Below are 13,511 nucleotides of genomic sequence, written 5' to 3'. Positions count from 1 at the left end.
GGCAGAGAGCCCAGCAGTTCTCACTGGTACCCTGTGCTTCTTTCAGGTTATGGGCCAGACTTGAAGGCTCAGAAACTAGGTGAGCCCAGCTGTAGCCTGTCTTTCTGCCTGGCCACCAGCCCTACACTCTTCTCCCCCTTTTAATGTCCCCTCCCTCTGTATTCCCAGGATTATGGAATGGCCGTGGGCTTGGAATCCAGCTGGGTAAGGGAGCTTGTGTCTGGCTCCTATCACTGTCCCCTTGTAGATCTGAAGGGGCAGGTCCAAAGGAGTCTAGCTTCTGGCCTGAGTCTTTAGAGACTTTAGGGAGGCTAAAGTCCCTTCCTCCCTAACTTTAGCTCCACCTTCTTGCTCCCAGTTCAGAATGGTAATAAGCAGGAACTAGGGGCTGGGGGGGAGGGGAGGGTGAGGGTGGCGGGTGGGTTGAGAAAGTGGAGAAAAGGAAACAAATGGGTGCTCACTCTAGGCCCTGAGGGAGTCCATGGCTTCTGCAAAACCAGAAATCTCCCTCTGGGGGCTGGTGAGATGGCTTTGGCGAGCACTGACTGCTCTTCCAAAGGTCCTGAGTTCAAATCCCAGCAACCACATGGTGGCTCACAACCACCAGTATTGAGACCTGACACCCTCTTCTGGTGCGACTGAAGACAGCTACAGTGTACTTAAGTATAATAATAAATAAATCTTTGGGCCGGAGCGAGCAGAGTTGAGCAGAGTTGACCAGAGCCAGCGGGGCAGACCAGAGTGAGCAGATGTCCTAAAAATTCAATTTCCAACAACCACATGAAGGCTCACAACCATCTGTACAGCTACAGTGTACTCACATACACAAAATAAATAAATAAAACTTTAAAAAAAAAAAAAAGAAATCTCCCTCTGCCCAATAGACATTGCAGTTCCCATCAGCTATGGACCAGGAAGGGGAGCAGGAAGGGTCCTGGGCAAGGCTGGATAGAGATGGAAGAAAGGTCTTTACAGGGGGGGTAACCCCACTTTTCTCCATAGGGTACAGAAACGGGCTGGGACCTAGAGCCTTCCAAGGCCAGGGACCACAGCCAGGTAGGGGGAACAAGCCATCTCAGGCACAGATGGTCCTGGGAAGGGGCAGGAACAAGGTGGGGTCCCCATATCGCCCTGTTCATCTCACCTCAGGACTGGGAAAGGTTGGGAAACTTCTTAAGCCAGGTGAAGTCCTTTCTGTCTCTCTCCCTGACCCCCCCTTGATATCCCCACCCCTAATGTCAGCCCTGCCCTCATAGCCTTCCTTCCTCTCAGGGTACAAGACAGGGAACAGGCTAGGGATCCCACCAGGTGAGTGCTGTGGGCGGGGTGAGGGGGGGGGAGGCGGAAGTTTCACTCCTAGGGAAGGATGTATCTGTGATCAGTTCTTTGTCTCCTACAGGCCTGGAGGCTGGTATGAAACCTCCAAAGACAGGCAAGTGACCCTGCCTCTCCCTTACCCCCTTTCTTCTCCAGGATACAACAATGGAAATGGCATGGCAGCCCAGCCGGGTGAGTGCTCCTGCCAAGTTGAGAGAGGGGTCAGATGGCATGATTGGGAAGTAGAGGGGTTGGGTGGCTGACAGTAAGAGCCTTTTGCCTGCCTGTGTGAGCTGCCTCATCTCCCTGAGCAGTATGGCCCACAGAAGCTGGGCTGTCCTGAGGATGCTGAGAATGTCCTGGGAGCCACTAAAAACCATGGCTTGATCTGGCACAGGTGTCCTGAGAGACACAGGGTGAGCAGCTACCTGCAGCCAGCTCCTCACGGTCTCCCTCCCTAATCTAGGTCCCTGCCAAGGTGGCCTTTCTCCAGCAAAGTTCCTCCCCAGGCCTCCCACCACAGTCCCTTCAGCTAAAGGAGGTGGCTGGAGCCTGAAATCCCAGCTCCCACCCCCAGTGCAGAATGGTAAAATCCCATGTCAGTGTGGAGCTTGGGGGGAGCGTGGCACCAGGAGGCATGTGGCTCTGGGAGGGTCTGGGCCTTGCTACGTGTTCTGGTTTCATATCATCTGAACTGAAGCTCAGAGAGGCCCTGTGCTGGGCTCATTTCTGTGTCCCTCATTGTAGCACCAACCCCGGCCATCCAGTGGGGACCGAAGCCTCAGAAAGCTGGTACGTAAGTCTCCAACTCCTGTATCTCTGAAGAACAAACCCTCAACTTCTCTCTGCCTGTCTCTGGGTATCAGGGCATCCACCACCCTGCTCTCAAACTGGTACCCTAAGGCCAGGAAGCCCCTCCCAGTCTACCCTCAAAGTCTCTTGTTGCTAAGGTCTTCCTGTGTTTCTATTCCATGTAGCCAGGGCCAGTCCCTGCCTCTTCCTCAAGGTTCCCTAGGTCAATCTGTGGCTCCTAATGAGATCACAAGTTCCCCCCCCCCCTCCACCTCCAGCCTCTGCCTTTCACAGGTTACCAGCCCTTCAATGGCTATGGAGCTGGAGCAGAACTGGGTGAGAAGGCTGCTTCCTTTCTTCTCTCCTCTCTGCATCTCTTTCTCTTTATTCCACCTCCAGAAGAGGGGAGGGAAAGGCCAGGGTCATGTCTGACTCAGTCTTCTCTCCCCTCAGGCTTCCGTGGTGGCCTCAAGCTGCAGAAAGTTGGTGAGCCCTCCAAAATGGCCATCTGGGCAAACCTATTATGGGCAGATCCTCTCTATTTATTCTGGCCTCTCCTGTCTCTGTCTCCTCTTCCTCCTCATCCTTTTTTTTTTTTTTTTTTTTTTTTTTTGATTTGTTTAGACAGACTCTCACTATGTAACCTTGGCTGGCCTGGAACTTACTATGTAGACAAGGCTGGCCTGAAATTCATAGAGCTCTGCCTGCCTCCTCCCCATGCCTCCATTGCACTGGGGTTACAGGCAGGCAGCACCACTGTTCCGTTCTTTATTCACCCGACACCCACTCCTCCACGATGGTGGCCAGTGCCAGGGTGACCCTGCCTGAGGTGACAGCATAGGGACACTCAGAAGGAAGCTGGGAAGAAAGCAGCTTTAGAAGTTCTCAGAAGGAAAGTCAGAGAGTGGTTCCTGGAGGTGACTGTGGAAAAGTTGAAGTGGGGTTAAGTTGGATGAGGAAGTACAGGAGTGGTCAGGGTGAATGTAGCCAACACTACCCCAGCCTTCTTTTTACTTTCTGTTTTTGATATCATCGTCGTCTTCATCATCACCATCATCAGGTTTTGCTTTTGGTCTTGAAGACAGGGTCTCTCTACATAGTCCTGGTTGTTCTTTATCTCCCTCTGTAGATCAGGCTGGCCTGGAACTCAGAGATCTGTCTGCCTCTGTGTCCCAAGTGCTGGGATTAAACGCGTGTGCCACCATGCCAGGCCTTTTTACTATTTTCAAAAATGTATTGTTCTGAGTGAGTGGTGAATGTACCATAACAATATACATGGGGCTCAGAGGAAAACTTTATGGGGTCATCTCTCTCCATCTTTATGTAGCTTCTAGAAATCACAGTACTTCAACTTCAGGCTTACCCATCTCATCAGTTATCAGCCTCTCAAGTATTTTGTGTCTTGACCACCAGGGGGCGCTCTGCCTCTGCAATCTGAGCTGGTCTTTCTGTATTGCCTTGCTGAAAGCTGGCTATTTGGCTGCCCTGCCCTGGCCCTCCCTGCTTCAGTCTCTCTCGTGCAGGTTTCCATTATGGAAATGGAGCTGTGGACACTGGAATTTTGCCAGAGACCCTGCAGCCAGGTGCCTGGGGAGGGGATGGGACTGGGACTGAGATTGGGGCAGGAAGGTAGACTGAGCACTATTCCCTCTAAACCTCTTTCATCCTCCAGGATTCCCTAGAGCCAATGGCTTTAGGAATGGTGAGTTGGACCCAGGGTACCAGATACAATGAAGAAGAGGATGGGCTACAGTCAGCAGCTGGATAGGAATAACGAACTGATCCTTTGCAGGACTCATGGAGGAGACTCTTCTCTACCCTAAAGCCACAGTTCCAACCCTTGAAAGACCTGGTAAAGTAGTAGTTGTAACAATAGCCACCACCACCAGCACCCAGCAAGGCAGCTCAGAGGACTGAGGCCTCCTGAGTGCCCAGCTCTGGGGGATACCGTACCTACTCTAATTCTCTTACAGGTCAGGCTGGAGCCTTCCAGCCCTGGGGGGCTGGAATGAAGCCAGGATATGGATATGCAGGCCTTGGGATCCAGGCAGGTAAATGGGCTGTGTGAACGAGAGCGGGTAGGCACTATCAGGGCCCTGAGTCCAGGCCTAGCACACAGCTGTGTGGGGTAGAGAGGAGAGGGCACACACCCATGGCTGAGGGAATGGCATGAGGGTACAGGCGAGAGGAGAGGGCACACACCCATGGCTGAGGGAATGGCATGAGGGTACAGGCGAGACCAGAAAGGAAACCATGAGACTGGGGAGAGGGCGGGGGGCTATGTAGTTCATCTACCCTAACCCTCCCTCCCAGGGCTCTATGGGCAGCTGAAGCCAGAGCAGCTGAAGCACCTGGGTGAGCCTGGGGTGAAGGGGCTGGGAAGGCTGAAGTCCCCTGGTGTCCCACATGTCCCTGTTTTGTGGTCTGTATTGCAGGGGATCCTGAAGTAAAAACATATACCAACAGCCAGCTGGGAAATGGCTACAGGGGTAAGAGGAGTCATGGTGGCCCATATGCTCCTCTCAGATGTCCCCAGACCTTGGCAGGGATTGTAGGCTCCAAGGCCTTAGACTGCTGAGGAGTGATCCCAAGAGACATCAGGGTGCTCTAACCTTGTTCTGCCTCTCCCCAGGACACTGTCCTTCTGGGAAATGCTGAATGGAGCCTAGCCCCGCCGACCCCAGGGTCTCTGCATTAGAGCCTGGTCAGAGGAGCACAGCAGGAGGATCATGAGACTTGCCCAGGGCACTGCCCTGCCCCGGGTCTCCTCTGGGCTGAAGTATTAATAAAAAGCCATATGATTCCCCGTTTGCCACTGTGTGCAGGGGAGGGATGCTGACTTCAGGGAGGGCGGCACATGGCGCCTCACTTCATTTTTATCTGCTCATCAAGTGTGGCTCTGTGCCAGGGGTGGACTCCATATGGAAGACAGCGAAACAGATTTAAAACCTGTCCCTAGGGAGGGGTGTTGTTTGATCACAGTCTAGTGGAGAAACAAAACAAAACAAAACAAAACAAAACAAAACACCCATGCCTAGTCTTTCGACTGGTATGTACCTCAGTACTGCCTGGAATGCTGGAGACCCTGGGTGTGAGCTCCAGTTCTGAAAAGGAAGACCTACCTTTAAATGGTGTCACATTCTGAGTTCCTGGAGGAGTCTAGGATGTAGGGAGCTTTTTTGTTTTTTGTTTTTACCTTGCAAAAGAATGCTTTATAGCTTGTTTCAATTTGTAATCCATTTGCTAACATTGTTAAAGAGGCTGGGTGTGATGGCTGCATTCTAACCAAAGGGTGGGGGTGGGTAAGGGAGGGGGCCCGAAAGCTGAGGCAGGAGGACTCAGAGTTCATTGATAGACAGCGTGACCCTATCTCAAAAAAAAAAAAAAATTAAGAAAGAAAGAAAGAGAGAAAGAGAGAAAGAAAGAAAGAAAGAAAGAAAGAAAGAAAGAAAGAGAAAGGAAGAAAGAAAGAAAGAAAGAAGAAAGAAAGAAAGAAAGAAAGAAAGAAAGAAAGAAAGAAAGAAAGAAAGAGAGAAAGGAAGGGAGAAAGAAAGAAAGAAAGAAAGAAAGAAAGAAAGAAAGAAAGAGAGAGAGAGAGAGAGAGAGAAAGAAAAGAAAAGAAAAGAAAAAAAAGAAGAAAAAGTTGAGGTCTGGAGGGATGGCTCAGTGGTTAAGAGCACTTGCTGCTTTTCTAAAGGAGCCTGAGTTCAATTCCCAGCACCCATATGGTGACTCTCAACTGTCTGGAACCTCAAGGGAGCTGACCCCCTCTCTGGCTTCCAAGGACACTGCTTGCACATAGTATGCAGACAGACATGCAAGAACACCCATGCACATAAAATAATAATTAAAATAAAAATATGTTTTCTAGCTTAATTGACTTATTTTGCATGTGTATAGCTTGTGTGTGATGGTGGGCGCATGAATGTCACTGCTCACAAGCAGAGGTCAGAGGACAACTTTGGGGGTCATTTCTCCCTTCTACTGTGGGTCCCAGGCCTCAAAGTCAGGTTGCAATTAGGCTCTTGTGCCAAGCCCATTCACCAGCCCCCCCCTTTCTCTCTCTCTCTCTGCTGTTGTTTTGTTTGAGACAGGATCTTACAGTTACATAAGTTAGAGGGTGGCTCTAACTTGCTATAAGCTGAGGCTTGTTTTGAACTCCTGATCTGTTGTGGTATTTAGCTAACCACTTTGCTCCCGCAGGTCACTTGCTCTTGCAGACGCTCGCTCTTATTTCACCTGCCCAGGAGCTTTCTGGATTCACAAATGAAAGACATACACACACACATACACACACGCCAGTTAATTTTAACATGCCTTTAGTAGCTCAAAGGCTGGGCAGTTCTAATCCTTCTCTTGGCTGGCATACATTTTCCTCCTGGCTTAACACCCTCTAATTCTATATTTTTATCTTTGCTGCCTATGATGCTCGTGGGCAGCCGTTCCGGGCACCACGTTCCTTCTCACCCACATTTCAGATGATTCTCCTTCTGCAGCTCTAGATCTGATCCATCTCCATCAAATCATGATGATTCTGCCTTCCCTTCTCCCAGTCCCTAGCTCATGCAAATCTAAAGGTCCCACCTCAGTCTACCTGCCCAGCCATTGGCCTTTGGTTCCTTATTGATTGATCAAAACCTAATTGGGAACAAAGACCTTCAGCGTTTGGACAAGCAGATTCCTGATTTGGGGGGTGGGATTAATTCAAAGCATTAGAACCAATCCCCAACACAGATCCTCCGGCTTCTGGTTCCCCAGTGGAGGGATTATAGGCATGAGCCACCACACCAGGCTCAAAAATATTTTTCCTTAAGATTTACAGTTATGGTCAGATATCACTGAATTAATAATTTTGATATAGAATTTGCTTTCACATTCTTTGATTAATGTTCAGCTAAATTACAGATTAGATGTTTAGAATGGCCTACAGACTTGATGGTGGCAAGTTAGCTATCTCAAACAATTATAAACACCAGGGACCAGGATATAGTTCAGTCACAGAGCACAGGTCTGTGGATTCAGGCTCCAGAAGCAAAATCCAAGTAAATAAATAAAAAAAAATCCCCTGAATTACAAATGCCCTCTACTTGATTTCTAAATGGTAAAGGGCATAGATCCTACAAACAATACCTATATAAGCAGTTAAGGCTTATATAGGATTTTACACACACACACACACACACACACACACACACATCTCCAGTTGCTCATCCTCTTCTCATGTTAGTTCATGCTACTGGATGTCTTCATTTCTTCCTCTTGGAGCTCTTGTGCTACAAGGCCTCTTGGAGCTCAAGGCCTCCAGGGAAGGGTTTACAATTGAAATTAAGCCTGAACTTCAAATAATTATCTCCCTGCTCCCCCCTGTCCTCTCACTATGGCTTCCACTTCCCAAGGCTTTCTCCTTACTGGAGAATAGAAGTGTGAGCTCAAACCACCTACTCCCAGAAAGGTCAATGGAGGTGGAGTCCAGGGCTTCAGACATGCTAAGCAGCACTCGGTCAGAGACACATTCCCAGGCCCATCTGCATCATTAACCCTAGAACCATTCTGTTGTTACTAATTATTGGTTTGTTTGTTTTTTTTTTTTTTTTTGAGACAAGGTTTCTCTTATAGCCCTGGCTGTCCTGTAACTCTCTCTGTAGACCAGGCTGGCCTTGAACCCTGCCTCCTGAGTGCTGGGATTAAAAGAGTGTACCACCACTACTACCCCATGCTAATAATTATTCTAATAAAAGTTCCTATATTCCAATTCCAAATTTTTCTTAATTTTTAAAACCTTGTTTTATATGTGCTGAATGTTTTGCCTGGATGTATGAATGTATGTATGAACACCATGCAAATGTCTGGTATCCAAGGAGCCTCTCGACCCCCTAGAACTGGAGTTACAGATGAGACACTGAGACACCCAGTAGGTGTTGGGAATTGAACCTGGATCCTCTGCAGGAGCAACAAGCGCTCTTAACCACGGAGCCATCTATCCAGTGTCCTCCAATTCCGAATTTGAAGGTATTGGCCCCTTTTTCTTTTTTCTCCTTTTGTTGTTTCATTTCATTTTTGAGTCAGATTCTTGGGCAGTTCAAGGTAGCCTCAAACTTGTTGAGTAGCTGAGGCCAGTCTTGGTGTCCTGATCCTCCTGTCTCTGCCTGCCAAGTGCTAGGGTGACAGGCTTGAGTCTCAGTTATTTATTTATCTTCTTTCTTTCTTTACCAGAAGCCCACCCACTTGTCATTCAGAATTATTGGGCACGTTTACATATATACTACACATTGACACCAATCTCCCCATTTCCTGCCCAGGATCGCATCTAGCTCAAACTAGCCTTGAATTTGGCTATGTGGTTGATGATAACCTTGGGCTTCTTCGGATCTTTCTGCCTCCATCTCCCCCGAGTTCTGGTATTACAAATATTACACCTGATTTGAGTGGGGCTGAGGGCTGGATTCAGAGCCTCATACAGCTAGCACTTCATCAACATAGCTGCACACCCAACCCAAAACACTGCATTTGAGTACTTTTATTTACATTTTGTTTATTTATTTTGTGTATGTGTGAGTGTGTTCGTGCCACGGCTTTGGGGATCAGAGGACAACTAATAGGAATTGGTTCTCTCCTTCCAATATGTGGGTCTCCTGATTGAACTCAGTTCTAAGCTTGGAGGTAAGCAACTTTACCCACCTGGTAGTCAAGAAGTGGAAGTAGGAGGGCCTCGAGTGGGACAGCATCCTGAGCTGCGTATGGATACCAGCGTGGGACCCCTTGTCTCAAAACAGAAAATGGAGTGAAAATATGCATCACTTCAGCGTCACCATTGATAAACAGCAACAATTGCGGAGCTGTGACACATTTAATACTGTTGGGACACGGCCTGGAGATTGCAACCTCTCAGAGCACCATGGGACCAGGAGAGGGCGCCCAGGACGCGTATGCACCAGTAGCATGGCGGGACACGATGATTGGTTGGGGTGCCGAGGCAGCAAGCGCACCAGCTTGTGTTTGGCTGGAACGCGTTGCAAGCGACTCCAATTGGCCGGGAGGACCTTAGCAGCCCGTGGCCCTCGCTCCAAGGCAGCGGCCGGCAGCGGGCACTGGGTCCTGGGGTGGCAGCATCGGCCAAGCTGGCGGCGCGGTGGCCCCGCTCCCGCTCGCACCCGCGGCGCGACCGCGGCCGCTTGCACTATCGGCTGAGCCGATCTCGCGCGTCCCTGCCGCCCACCCCGCCGCCCGCAGCGTCCCTGCCGCACCCGCCGCTGCCGGGGTTACCGCCCGGCTTGAGCTCCGGACGGCCGCTGCCCTCGGCGCTGGCCCTAGCTGAGCTGCCGCCGCTGCCCGCACTCCCGCTACGCCCGGAGTTGCTGGCGCCCTGGGGTCCCGGGGTCCACCTGGCACTGCCAGAGCTGCCGCCCGACGTCTGCGCGCCCGCGCCGCCCGCAGCCGTGCTCGCCCTGCAGGATCTGCCGCGTCTGCCCGCGCCCGCGCCGCCGCCCGCGCACTTGCCACTGCCGCCGCTGCCCGAAGCCGCGGTCGCCGCCACCCCCGGGCCGGTGGGTGCTCGCGGCCGGCCCCGGCTACTCGCCGAGCCGCCTCCACAACCGCTGCCGCCGCTGCCCGCGCGACCCTCACCCTTCACCCTGCTGGCGCCGCCGCTCCCCCGCGAGCCCTGGCCGCTCCCAGCCTTTCCTCCGCCGCTGCCGCCGCCGCCCCCGCCGCCCTACTTTTTCCTGTCGCCGCCCTGCTGACCGCCTGGCTCCGCGGGGGCTACAAGCCGGTGAGTCCGTGCCTGGACACCGGCAGGCCCGGAAGGCCCGGGCAGAGCTCGGCTGGGAATAAGACAAGAATGTCAGGACTGCAGCCAAGGCTGAGGAGAAAAAAAAGTAAACCTGGCATTAAGATGAGGGATGTCAGCTGGGGCTGGCGGCACACGCCCCGTAATCCCAACACATGAGGGATACTTAAGAAGAGGGATCACAAGTTAAAAGGTCAGCCTTTGTTACTTAGTGAGACCCTCACTCAAAGCAATTTAAAAAAGATAAGGGACGTTTGCCCCCTCCCCCACACCTCTTGTCCTGCGGCGTCCTCCCTAGGTAATTTAAGAAGTAACTCATTAAAGTACTGATAAAACGAGCTGTTGTTTTGGGACTGCAGAGCCTACCCAACACCTGCTGATGTGAAACAGCCAGGTTCTGTGGATAAAAACAGAAGTTTGACTTTTTTGTTTGTCTTGGGTTTGTAAGACAGATCTCTTTTTGTTTTTGTTCTTGTTTGGGTTTTGTTGTTTTTGTTTGTGTTTTTGTTTTTCAAAACACGATTTCTCTGTGTAATGGCCCTGCCCGCCCTGGACTCGCTTCATAGACCAGGCTGGCCTCAAAATCACAGAGATCAACCTGCCTTTGCTTCCCTGAGATCAGACCTTTTTGCTATGTAGTACTAGCTGTACCTTGAACTCAGCAATTCCATTATCCTGTCAGCCTTCTGAGCGCTAGGTTAAATATTTGGGATACCACGCTGGGCTTTGAGAACAAAGGCTTCAGACTCTGCAGCTGGGGTCTGGAATGACACATTGTCCTTTATCTAGGGAGTACGTGTACTGCTAAGGCCTTCTTCACTTACCTTTGGAAACTCCGAGGTCTTAGGAGTCAAACTTCCAGCTGAAATAGATCCAGGAGTCCTCCTACCCACAAGTGGTGCGGATGGACAGTTGATACCGGGCAGGAGAATCACATGCAAGGACTATGAATCATCTCCAAGGGAGAAGAGACTCCTCTCCCTGCCTTACAGGGCCCCTTACCCCACAGCTGGTTTCTGTGCAGCCAGGACACTTTAATACAAAGTTCTCTTTGTTCCACAGGTAGCCTGGGCTCAGGTGACCAAGTAGATGGCAGACCTCTTCTGCACTCAGGAGTGGTATCAGGAAACCAGCCTTAACCTTGGGGGACCTCTGAGAGCCCAGGTCCCATCAACAAGATCAATTAGTTTATTAGGTTCCTGTGACTGCAATAACAGATTATGCAAACTGAGCGGCCTGGGACAATAGGAATGTGTTCTCTTAACAGTGCTGGTGGCCAGGGGTCTAAACCAGGACCTGCAGTGTCCACAGCAGCCTGAGACCTGGCCTCTCTTTGCCTTTCTTTGGCAGGCCCTGGCATGTGCTAGGAAAGTGCTTCCCTTGCCTGGCTTCTAAGGACATTGCCTTTCTTTCTTTCTTTTTTCTTTTTTCTTTTTTTTTTTTTTTCGGTTTTTCGAGACAGGGTTTCTCTGTACAGCTCTGGCTGTCCTGGAACTCACTTTGTAGACCAGGCTGGCCTCGAACTCAGAGATCCACCTGCCTCTGCCTCCCGAGTGCTGGGAGGCAGAGACAAGTAGATCTCTGAGTTCGAGGCCAGCTGGGTCTACATAGAGTTCCAAGCCAGCCAGAACAAAAGGCAAATCAAAGATACTCATCACAGGAGGTCTCATGCCCAAGCTCCCTCACCATGCAGTGCATACAGGCTAAGCCTTCTCTGTGGTCCAGGCCGCCTTTGACCTTGGAGTCTGAAGGCGTCTGCTGCCCAGAAGCTGGATTGCAGGATTGTGCTACTAGCCCTGGCTTAGGTGTGTCTCCCCTGTCTCCCCTTCTACCTGACTTAACTGTTTTCTAGGCCATGTCCTTCACTGACCTGGGGCCTTGAGTGGTCTGCGAGCCCGCGGGCAGAGGCTGACACACTAATCCTGGGACAGAGAAAAAGTAACATAGCTGCCTTTCCTAGTACCTGACTTTCTGCTCCCCAGTCTCCCAAGGGTCTTGCTTCCGCCCTGGCCCCACCCTATTGTCTTTCTGCCTTCCCACTCTCTTTCCTCTTGTGTAGTTCCCCTCTCCTTGCTAAGAAGTAGAGAATATCAGGAGAGATGTGAATGTATCATGTATCTGGTTTTTCGAGACAGGGTTTCTCTTTCTAGCTCTGGCTGTCCTGGAGCTCACTTTGTAGACCAGGCTGGCCTCGAACTCAGAAATCCGCCTGCCTCCTGAGTGCTGGGATTAAAGGCGTGCGCCACCACGCTGGGCGGGGCTGGGCGTGAATGTATCTTTTAAAGATAAAAAGATGTGAATGTATAAACACAACTCTTCAGGGGGAGCCCAGCTCTCCAAGCTTTGGAGCCATAACTACTGCTTCAGGTTGAACACTGATGGAGACCTATAATAAAGTTTTCTGTTTTGTTTTTTTTGTTTTGTTTTGTTTTTTGTTTGTTTGTTTCAAGACAGGGTTTCTCTGTATAGCCTTGGCTGTCCTGGAACTCACGCTGTAGACCAGGCTGGCCTTGAACTCAGAAACCCATGCACCACCACCACCCAGCTGATGGATAATAAAGTTAATTGTTACCCAGCCCTTGCTTGTGCCCTACCCAGGTGAAACTACCCTCGCATTCTTGACAGAATGCCTTTGTCTGAGATCTCAGTGGGAATGGGAGACGTATTGCTTTGGAAACTGCTCATCATGGCCCCATGTGGGGTAGGTAGCTCCTTTCCTTTTACAATTCAGAGTTGCACTGTAAATGGGACATCTGTGACATGTCCAGAGAAGCTCAGCGGTGGGAGCCTGGGCTGCTGCTCATGAAGACTTTCCATGCTAGGGATCCAGACCCTGGGAATGAAGCCAGAATGTAAAGTGGCTTCCCCACAAAGTCAAGTCCATACACATGTGCACGCATATGAGAGAGAGGTCCTGTCCAGGAAGAGATAGATCTTAGGAACCTCCCCAGGTGGCCAACAGATACTCAGCAGGGGAAAGATGCCCTACCCTGCTGCGGATGGATGGGTAATCAGAGGCCTGTCTTCCTGACCTGTTGAGAGAGCAGCAGACTTAGAAATCAGGGTCTTGCTGGGCGTGGTGGCGCACACTTTTAATCCCAGCACTTGGGAGGCAGAAGCAAGCGAATTTCTGAGTTCCAGGCCAGCCTGTTCTACAGGGTGAGTTCCAGAAAGAAAGAAAAAGAAATCAGGATCTTGGCTTCATATCCCTCCTGTTGCCTGTATGTATGTACAACCTAGCTTTTTTAGGGCCTGTTTCCTGTCTGTAGGAGGTGGCTAGTGAGTTGCTGAGGGTCTAAAGTCACTGAAGGTTCAGGAGCTACAAACTGGCTCCTCCACCAATAAAGCCGGTGGGCTCTTAAAGAAGCCATGGAGGATGTAGCCTGAGGGGTCTTGCCTTCCCCTGTCATTAAGCCACTTTGCACTTTGAGGAAACCCACTTAGGCCCCATTCATGTAAACTGAACCCTAATTTGAACTGCCCTCCAGAGCCTACTGGCCCCTGATAGGCCTACTCAGCCAGGACAAAGAATGCTGTTTGGTTACTCTAGATGGGGGCTGGGGGAGGGGGTAGGAGGGGCACACCTCTGTTTTCTTTTTTTTTTTTTTTTTTTTTT

This window comes from Mus caroli, chromosome 17 (genome assembly GCF_900094665.2).
Source record: "Mus caroli chromosome 17, CAROLI_EIJ_v1.1, whole genome shotgun sequence".
Classification (NCBI taxonomy): Eukaryota; Metazoa; Chordata; class Mammalia; order Rodentia; family Muridae; genus Mus; species Mus caroli.
Note: the sequence above shows the minus strand (reverse complement) of the source record.